We start from the raw sequence: 10,468 nt of genomic DNA, 5'->3' as shown, positions 1-10,468 counted from the left end.
TAATATAAAATATATATTAAAATATAAAAATATATATTAAAAATAAATTAAATAATTCATATATTAGTTTAAGATTTTTAGTGTATAGAAAAATAAATAATCGTTAATTTTAGGGGCAATTTATCTAATTAAATAAATTGAGTGAATCCTTTATCTATATATACAAAACAGAAACTTCTTACGTACATGTGCATTTTTATGTTTATGTAAACCATTGGAGTCAACCACAGTTTCAATTTAATACATAAACCGTATTTGAGCAAGCATAAACGTTTGTTAGTTGCAACGGTTTATGAGAAGAGAAATTCTATATATATGTGAGTGAGATTTAAGTTGGTGAAGAGATTATTGTCACAATAGAAATAACAACAATACCAACAGGAAGAATTCTACTAACAATAACAATCTATAACAATATATAAAGTGAATAGGAGAGTTTGGTGTCTAATTTCTATTTTTCTATTTAATCTTATTGATAAATAGTGTAATATAATTTTCGTCTTAAAATGTGGTCAAAAATGTAATTATTAGTTAATTTTTTTGCTCTTTGTAAAGTTACTTTTTTATTCTACACATAACTTTTATTTATGTTGTCTTTTCTCTGTTCTATGGAGTACATGTAATACTCTTTACTTATTTTTATTTTACTTAATTAAAAAAATAATGATAAATATGTGTATAGAAAATAGTAAAAAATAATGGAAATAAAAAATTTTTAAAAAATAATGGAACAAAATATGATTTAACATATTAAATATAAAATTAAAAAAATTAGCAATTAAAATTATGCAAAAAAATAAATTTTTATCTTAATTGTTACATATAATAACAACATAATAGTTTTAGTATCATACTTAAATTAATTTAAATTTTATTATTCTATACATTAAAAAATAAATAACTTATAAATTTTTTATTTTTATTTATTAATAATTTATTATTTATTAAAACTTTTATTTTTTATCTCAAATTTATAATTTAAAAAACATAAAAATTAATTTCCTAAAAATATTAGAAAAAAATAAAAAATAAAAAATTATAATTTTGTTTTGAAATTAAATGAAATTTTAAGAAAATCTTAATAACTTTATTAGTTAGAGACATAGAAGTTGACATATTAGATCTAGAGAAATATTAAGAATTATTACAAATAAGTGTTAAGAATAGGGAAGATATTCAACAACGATATAATATTTTTATATTCAATTGTATATGTTAATAGTAGCTAAAATAGTAGTGTCTATATAATATTACTCTTTTAAAAAGATATAAAATATTTGATATTATTTTTTTATAATTGTTGGCAAATTTTATAATTTGATTAATAAAAAATCTGAATATTTGATATCTTAAATTTTGTCTGAAAGTAATAAAATATGACTTAACAAGTAAGTCTGAAAAATAATAAGGATCTATATAATAGGTATACATCTAGATATCTAAATAAAAAAAATTCCTTTAGCAAATTTTTAATAACTCGAAAATTAACATAATAGTAGTTATGGATCAAAGTGATAAACAAAAATGAGAGTTGGAATAATGGTTTACGTTCAAGACCTCCTCTTCATAAACCGTGGGAAGCAACCACGGTTTATGCCTAAGTTTTTTTCTTCCTAATCCGTGGTAGGTAGTCACGGATTATGCCAAATCTCTTCCAACCATAAACCCTTCTAGCCTCCAAGGGTTTACGTTGAAACTAGAAACCGTGGTAGGTTCCCACAGTTTACATAAAAATGAAATTGCACATGCACGTAAGAAGTTCACACAATTTATTTAATTAGGTAAATTGTCCTAATTTTAGTGTATAAATAATATTTTTAAAAATAATTATTTTTATTAATATGATATTATATAATTAGATGCATGTATGTATAAAAATATTTTAGATTAATTGTATATTAAAATTAAATTTTAATAATTAATAATAAAACTTTTAATTAATTGGTGTGTTTAAACGTTTTTCCTTAATATTATGAGAACATTTTGTCTAACTTACAATTCATATGCGTGCTATATATATTGCGAGTAAAATTTTGAATTTATTGGACAGATTTAGACACGTAAAAGAATAAATAAACTATATTATCACCTATATATAATTTGATTCATGACACAATGCGTCAAACAAATTGATTAAAGCCAACATGCACTGGCGAGATAATGATGAATAAATCCAAGAAGCAAAGGACATACAATTATCAAGGATGATATATATGTATGTCTCAAATTTAATTGTGAGTATTGTCGTGTGGATCAATCACATGAAAGGATTGTTGGCATGCTTGACTGCAAGTTTTAACCAAAATATTATTTATATTTTAAAACTAATCATTNACATAGTCAAAATTTTAATTAACTACACAAAAATTTTTCAAAAGTATAATTTAATAGTTATTATTTTATATTTTTAAATATTAAAATATTTTATTTAATTTTATATATTTTAATTTTATTTAGTTAATAAATTGAGTTTTATATTAATAAATTAAGATTTTTTATTTTTAATTCAATATAAAGTGTGTATAAATATTTTTAAATTATTATAACCGTTAGACAGAAATAAAGGGAATAAAAATACAATTTTTGACTTTGCGATGAAATCATGTAATGAAAATAAGTAAAATTGAGTGAATCGATCTTTTACTCTATTAAAAATTGAATAAAAGCTATAGTGATTTTTTTTGTTCACTTTCAATCCTAAAAATGATATAAAAAAAATAAGATTGAGTAATTTTTTTTTGCATAAAAAAATGAATAGAAAGTAGAGTAATTTTGTTTTATTTATTCTATGTTTTTATTCAATTTCAATAATTTTTTCATTTATCTTTAGTCTGTAATTTTGTATCACCAATGATACATTTAATTTGTGTTTTTATTTTTGATATTTTATTTTTAAAATTTTGTAAAAGAAAATATATCATCAAAATAATACAAATTCTATTTTTCTATTTTCATCTCCTATTTTTTTCAAAATTCTGAAATAAAAGACACTAAAAATAAAAATGCAGCCTAAAGTCATCACTTTCAAATCATAAATGGATTTAATTTATTCAAAGAGAAAACAAAAAAAATCTCACAGTATTATAACACTTATTAATTATATAAATCTAAAAATAAAAGAGACTCGAATATAATTTTGTTTATGTTTATTAGTGTTAGAATATAATTAGAATCAATTAAAATCAATTAATATTATTTAGTATATCTGAATATTTATTATAGGAGATTATGTCTTTGTTATTACGATTTTCTTATTACCTCTAAATACCTTTTTATATTGTATCATTCCATACAACTTGAATATACTCAATAATACACAAATCCTCTCTATAGTTTAGTCTCTTGTTTCTAACATGGTATCAGAGTCATGGTATCCTCCTTGAAGAGGATAGGTTATTTTCTTTGCGGTGAAATCACCGTAGTTTTTTCACTTTTTTCTATACCATTTTTTTTTTTACCTTTTATCACTCCTTTGATGCTTTTTTTCACCTCGCCGACTAGCCTATTTTCTCTCTCTTGTATTTTTTCGAATCGAATGATCAAACACCATTATCATCCGCTGCTTACCTATTCTCATGAAGAAATCATATAGTTTGTGCTCTCTTTCGGCAGTTGCGTCTGCGTTCTCTCGTGGCAGTTTTATTTGCGTTCTCTCGTGACAGTTCCATTTGCGTTCTCTCGTGGCAGTTCCATCTACGTTCTCTCATGGCAGTCCCGTCTGCATTTTTTCGTGACAGTTTCGTCTGCGTTTCGTCGTGATAGTTTCGTTTGCGTTTCCTTATGGCAGTTCCATCTGCGTTTCTTTCTGTCAGTTCCGCCTGCGTTTTTTTCTGGCAGTTCCTTCAGATAGCATTTGTTCCGTCCATGCTTCCTTCAGACAAGCGGTAGTTCAGTGTGTGATTCCTTCAGACAAGCGGCAATTACGTCTGCGCTTCCTTCCGGTTCCGCTGCATCCGTTTTTATCAGTTTATGTAATTTTTTTTCTTGTTATTTCGTTGTTTTAAATAAGTTTCAAACTCAAGTTGTCAGAGTTTAAGGGGGATGTTAGAATATAATTAGAATTAATTAAGATTAATTAGTATTATTTAGTATATCTGAATATTTATTATAGGAGATTACGTCATTATTGTTACGATTTTCTTAATACCTATAAATACCATTTTATATTGTATCATTCCATACAACTTGAATATACTCAATAATACACAAATTTTCTCTCCAGTTTAGTCTCTTGTTTCTAACAATTAAAATTCATTATAATCAAAATTTGTGCAGATTCAATCTTAAATTATAATTTAGCATGAAAAATATTTTTTTCTTTAAATTTATATCTAATATATTTCTGTATTTTGTAAGTGTTATTTATCTATTTTACGGCCGGAATCTTCCTTCCGAAAAAGTAAAATAAAATAAAAAAGTATTTAAAGGTAACATGTTTTTAGTATTATTTTCAGTAACATAGCACGTTGTTGCATGAGGTCTCACATGTCCCACACAATACATATATATAACATTCAAAGCTATTATATTCAGTTGCGCAATGCATGTGTGATTCACTTATTTGAAATTTTTCACTTTTGAGGAGGTTGCACGATACTGTTGATTAACTTGATTTTATGAAGATGCGAATTCAAATATTACAATAAATAAATCAGGACATTTTACCATGTTTATTGTTTATAATCAGTCCCAAAAATAAAAATTAGATCTAAAATAAATAGAGTTCAAATAAAAAAAGATCACAAGATTTAAATTTACTTTATCAGTGTGTTCGACTTCTTTACATCGTCACATTAATCTCTGCATAAAATTTTAACTGTATTTACAAATCTATTTATATATTAAAATATAAGATCTCAACAACTCTTAGAAAAAAAGAAAAATAACCATTCACTATCATAATTCTAAAAATCGAATCGAACCAGTCAATTCAATTGGATTAATAAAAAATCGATTACCAAACCGATTCGATTAGGTTCATAAACCGTCTGATAAAAAATTGATCAAAAAATCGGTCGAATCGGTAATTAACCGATAAACTATTGAAATCGGCCAATTTTTTAAAGAGTTTTTGGTTCGGTGTACCCTTTCAAACGGCACTATTTTATACCTTAAAAAAACCCTAAATTTCCAATGCAGCCCTAGCCCCACTTCTATCCTCTCTGAAACTTAAAACAAAAGGAAAAATTGAAAATTGAAAGAACAAAAAATCCTAACCCCGCAGCCTTGCAAGCGTCGCGTGTGGAACCTTTATCGTCGTTGTAGGAAGCTCCCTCGCTGTCGTGTGGAAGTTCTGTGACTGTCGTTGTCTCCTCTATTCGAGTTCTATTTCTGTGTTTGCCAGTATTGCCATCACTTCTCTTTCTCCGCGCTGTCAGTAAACACTGTGACTTAGAATTAGTCTTACTAATTTTACTGTTGTTAATAATTGAGTTGCTAATTAGCTAAATTTTGATAATACTATATAATTTTATTAATAATATTGGATTTAGTAATTTATTGAATGTCTGAATTAGGATTTGCTGAATAATTCTGATAAATACTTTTTGTTGAATTAATTTTGTTTATAATTTTTTTGTTATATATTAAAAATAGAATAATCACAAAATATCAATAATCACAAGACAATATTGTCAATGTTCCCAACATTCTTATTAACTCAATATACTTTGTGATGCTGCATTGTCTTTTATAAAGCCAAGTTTCTTCAATATTATATGGATTCATTCAGTGTGTGCTGTAATTGCTACTACACATATGCTACTTCCCTTAATAACAAAGAAAAAAATATTGTCAGTATTGACTAGTCTACAACAAATTGTTAATTGGGAATCTAACTTTGTTAATCCATACATTTCTTTCATTTTCAATTAAGAATGGAAAGTATTTGATTTTTAATTTACCAATAGTCTCTACAAGAATATTAATGGTAACACTCTGACTTTTAGTATTTTATAATTATACTAAAAGTCTAAGTATCATATATTTTTAAATTTGTTTATTTTATATCATTTTTATTTAATATTGACCATTTACAAATACAAACCAAAATTTACCATTTACAAATACAAACCGAAATTTTAATAAAAAAAACAAAAGGTCTTTATTTTAAACCTCTTAATCACAGTATATATATCCATAACAATATATATATAGACTTATTCAAAGATCCTCAAATATAATTCTTATCTTTTTAAAACTAAAATAATAAATGACGAGAGGAAAATAAAATCTAACAATTCAACTTGTAAACGTAATCTTCTATGCTCCTATAACTCTGTACTAAATCTTCACACATGTAGTTGAAAGAGGTGGCAATAGGAGGTAAGAACTGGAGAGTTCTTAGTAGAGTCGGAGTGTATAGTTATATTCATGTTATTATTTGTTACACAGGAATTCCATAACAGCATACTTGCAATCCTCAACAGGTGGCCAATGACAGCAAACTTCATAATACAAACAACTTTAACAAACTAGAAATACAGAGAAAATCACAAGTCACAATCACAGAAAACACATATCACAAAAAAGTATGCATAAACAAGCAAGACAAACAATGCATATGATGTGTGCTTTTTTCTACTGGCCGTGAGCTCACGTGTCGGTTACTTTGTCAGAATCCGACACACCCGATAGCTAACCTAGATATCGTCTCTCTGAACATGCATCCACACTCTTGGGATATAGTGCCCGCCACACTAATGGGATATAGTGTCCGACACACTCATGTGATATAGTGCCTGACATACTTCCCAGGATAAAGTGCTCCCACACTCTTAGGATATAGTTTCCGACACACTTTATAATAGAGTAAAAACTTAAACATACCCATCACTAATCATCTTCATTCATATCTTATTTATCATATTCATTCATTAACTCATGATCATTTAATCATCAATCATATTTCAATTACAATTCATCATTTCAATTAATCGGCATCATTTCAGCCTCATACATCTCATACTCAACCTTTCACACTTTCTCAACTTATTCAATATCAACTTAACTCCAAAACCAAGAAAAATAACTTTTTCAAGTCACTTCCAATAAATTAAACTGATTCCAAGTTTTCAACAACAACAATCATTTCTTTAATAATTCAAAATCAGTTAATATAATTCTTAAATCTTTTGAAAATTTCATTTTTACTCCGAAAACAATCAAAACACCCCAACTGGTTGCTCATACACATAATCGAATCAAAATCTCAAACAAACAACAATAATTCAACATAAAATTAAACTCATTCAAACTCAAACAATAATTAATCAAACCAACATTCACTTATCCAATTCACATTTAATTATTATAAAATTACCAAAATTCTATTTTCATACGAAATCAAAACAACAAAAACTCTGAAAAAACTTTCTAACCGAACTGTTCATCAGAAATTATCTGTGCCTCCTAGAACTTTAACTGAACGAACTCAAGGAGAAAGGGAATTACATCACCATCAACTTCTATCGAACAAAAGTGACGTCAACGTATAGAAAAAGAAAATATAAATAGTTTTATCAAATTAGTTTTTTTTTATTGGAGTTACAGATCGCAAGAAATTAAAGCCAGAAGATTAAAAGGAGTTACGGTTTCTCCCTAACCCACTGTCTCTCTTTCTTTCTTTTCTTTCTTTATGGTTTCGGTTAAAATAAAATGAAGTTGATTAAAGGCTAGATAATAATAAATAGAGAAAGTATAGAGAGCCAATGGCCTAAACGTACAACGTGTACAATGAAGGTTTAGGAAGTATTAGAGATATAACCATTAGTGTTACATTGTCCTGTCAGGTTACGCTTTTGGAATGAGTGGGTTTATGACATGGTATTAGAGTTCTAGATTCGAAAAGTCAATAGTTCGATCCTTGGTGAACTCCTTTATTCATAGACCAAAGATTTAACCCATTGTACACATTGTACTGTTAGACCATTGACTCCCTAACACTACCCTAATAAATATTGATTTGTGGTGATAAGCATTAATAGGTATCATGGATATATGTATATGTATATATGTTTACAAGACACGTTTTCGTTTCTTTCTTTTCTTTCGCCTTAAATGGCTTCAGCCACTTCCATCTTTCTTTCCTTTTTTTATCTTTTAAACTTTAACAACAATAACAATAATAAAAATTAATTTAATTTTTTATTTATCAAAATAGTTTCTAATAAATAATTTAAATTAATAGAATAAATTAAAATTAAATTAAATTTCAATAATTATAAAATTTTATTTAATTATTTTTAATAAAATAATTTTTTTAAAATAAAATCTCAACAAATATAATAACTCATAAATAACTAATTATTTAATTTTTAAAAATTTAAAGTCTTACATTAATCCTTTATCACGCTCAATAATCTCCCTATCATAAATCTTGGATATAATTTTTAGAACAACATAATCACAATCTAATCTAAACATATTCTAAGGTTCTTTATCACATGAAATAGACTAATGCAGCATAGAACCCAATGTTTATAGGAATTCCAACAGGAGTATTTAATCGCCGAGTTGGGTAGCGCTAAACTTGTTACCCGAGTGGGGGCACAGGTGATGGAACATAGTTGGCTACGCTTGGTTGGGTTGGTGGCTACGCTGGCTTGCGCACTCCAAGCTGAGAGTTGAGTCATGATTAATTAAAAACTTATTTGTTAATATTTTTTTTGATAATAGAACATTATATATTTATCAATATGTGTATTTTGATTGTTTTTAATTATGTATTTTTATATTTAAAGTTATCCGTAAACTTCTAATATTAAATTATAGATAATTTATTATATAAAATTATGAAATTTTAAATTTTATTAAATTAGATATTATTAAATTTATATATTTAAAATTATATATAATTTTTTAATAATTTTATTTAATATTTAATTAAACCGATTGAAATCCAATCGAACCAATGAATTACTTTTTGAGTTATAAAAATAAATAATATATTGATAATGATAAACATGATAAAATTAGATTAATAACTTAAGTAGTTTTTGTTGTAATCTAAACAAATAAGACTAAAAAACTTTTAAGGATGCTAAATGAAAATGAAAACTAACTAAATCCAATGTCAATCAAGCAAAAGAGAAGTTACCTTAAGCAAGGTTTCAAAAGTTCACTTCAGGTAAATAGCAGAAAGAGAGAAAGCGCTTCACCCTCGAACCCAATCACCAAATAAGAAAGAAAGAAAAAGCAAATCAAGAAAGTTAATGTCAAATCAAGTTAATCAAAAATATGTTAAGCAAGTTCAGAGGTTAAAGGTAATTTGTTTTCATTTGCATGCAAGTTAATTGCTTCACATCTTCTCCTACTCTCTGCAACACTATTTTAGAAAATGAAGAAAGTGGTGGCTGAACATCTCTGCTGTGAATCAATGGTTGAAAGTATTTTTTGGAGACAAAGCACAAATCTAATGGTTTTGATTTTGCTAAGCTTAATGAAAAAAGTTGAATGGTGTTTTTGCTGTGTCTGCTATGGGCTAAGGCCTGAATCAAAATCCCTAATTTTTGGGGTTGATTGAAAAAAGAGAATAGAGGATCTCAACTAACCCAATGACCAATAAGTTGATTTTGAAGAAACTCTAACCGTGGATCAGAGCAAGATACAAAAGAAAAAAATGAATCTCATTGGAAAGGAAGGAGAGAAATCCTGAGAAAGAGAGCAAAGAGTAAACCTCACAACTGAGTTTGAAATCTTGAAAGTATTACACCTACAATAAATGGAGCACTTTGACAAGATGAAGAATAAGATTTTGATTTCAAATGTTGGGTTCTTCATATATAATCAAGGCTGTGAATCATCATCTCTTTCGTATTTTACTATTTGTATTTCTGTTTCAATGTATATCTTTCTTTATTTTCAATCTGAGGTCAAAGGCAAAAAAGTGAGGTATTGTGAAAAGTCATAGAGTGAAAAGACTGAGAGAAACACTTGAGAAAAAAGCCATGAGTGATTTCAGATTTTTTTTTGTTGTATTTCTGTTTTATATCAAGTATCTGAGAGGTATTTCTTGCTAAATTGGGTAAGCACTTAGTGAGTCTAGTTTAGGTAGGTACATAACCAAATCAAATTTATGTTGAAGTTTGATGTATCTCAGATAGGATTATGTTGAGTCCTAGAGAATTGATGTATGTAATACTTAAAAGATAGTGAAAATTTCACCATTGTTGTGATAAAGACTGGATGTAGGTTGCATAGCACAAGACAACTAAACCAAGATATATAGTCGTGTCACTTTCGTCCTTTCTGCTCTGAATAAGTTTTTCTGATTTTAAGAAATAAAATAAAATTGTCTCCTACATAAACCGCTGTACAGACTAAACTGAAGCCAAATTATAATTTCTGGTTTAAAGCTTTATTAATCAAATATAAAGAAGGTCATAAATTCATTCCCCTTTCTCTAGGCCATCAAAAATCTTTATCATTGAACTAGTGACCTTATCGATTTATTGGCCAATCCAGTTCT

The sequence above is a fragment of the Arachis duranensis genome, chromosome 3 (assembly GCF_000817695.3).
Source record: "Arachis duranensis cultivar V14167 chromosome 3, aradu.V14167.gnm2.J7QH, whole genome shotgun sequence".
Classification (NCBI taxonomy): Eukaryota; Viridiplantae; Streptophyta; class Magnoliopsida; order Fabales; family Fabaceae; genus Arachis; species Arachis duranensis.
Note: the sequence above shows the minus strand (reverse complement) of the source record.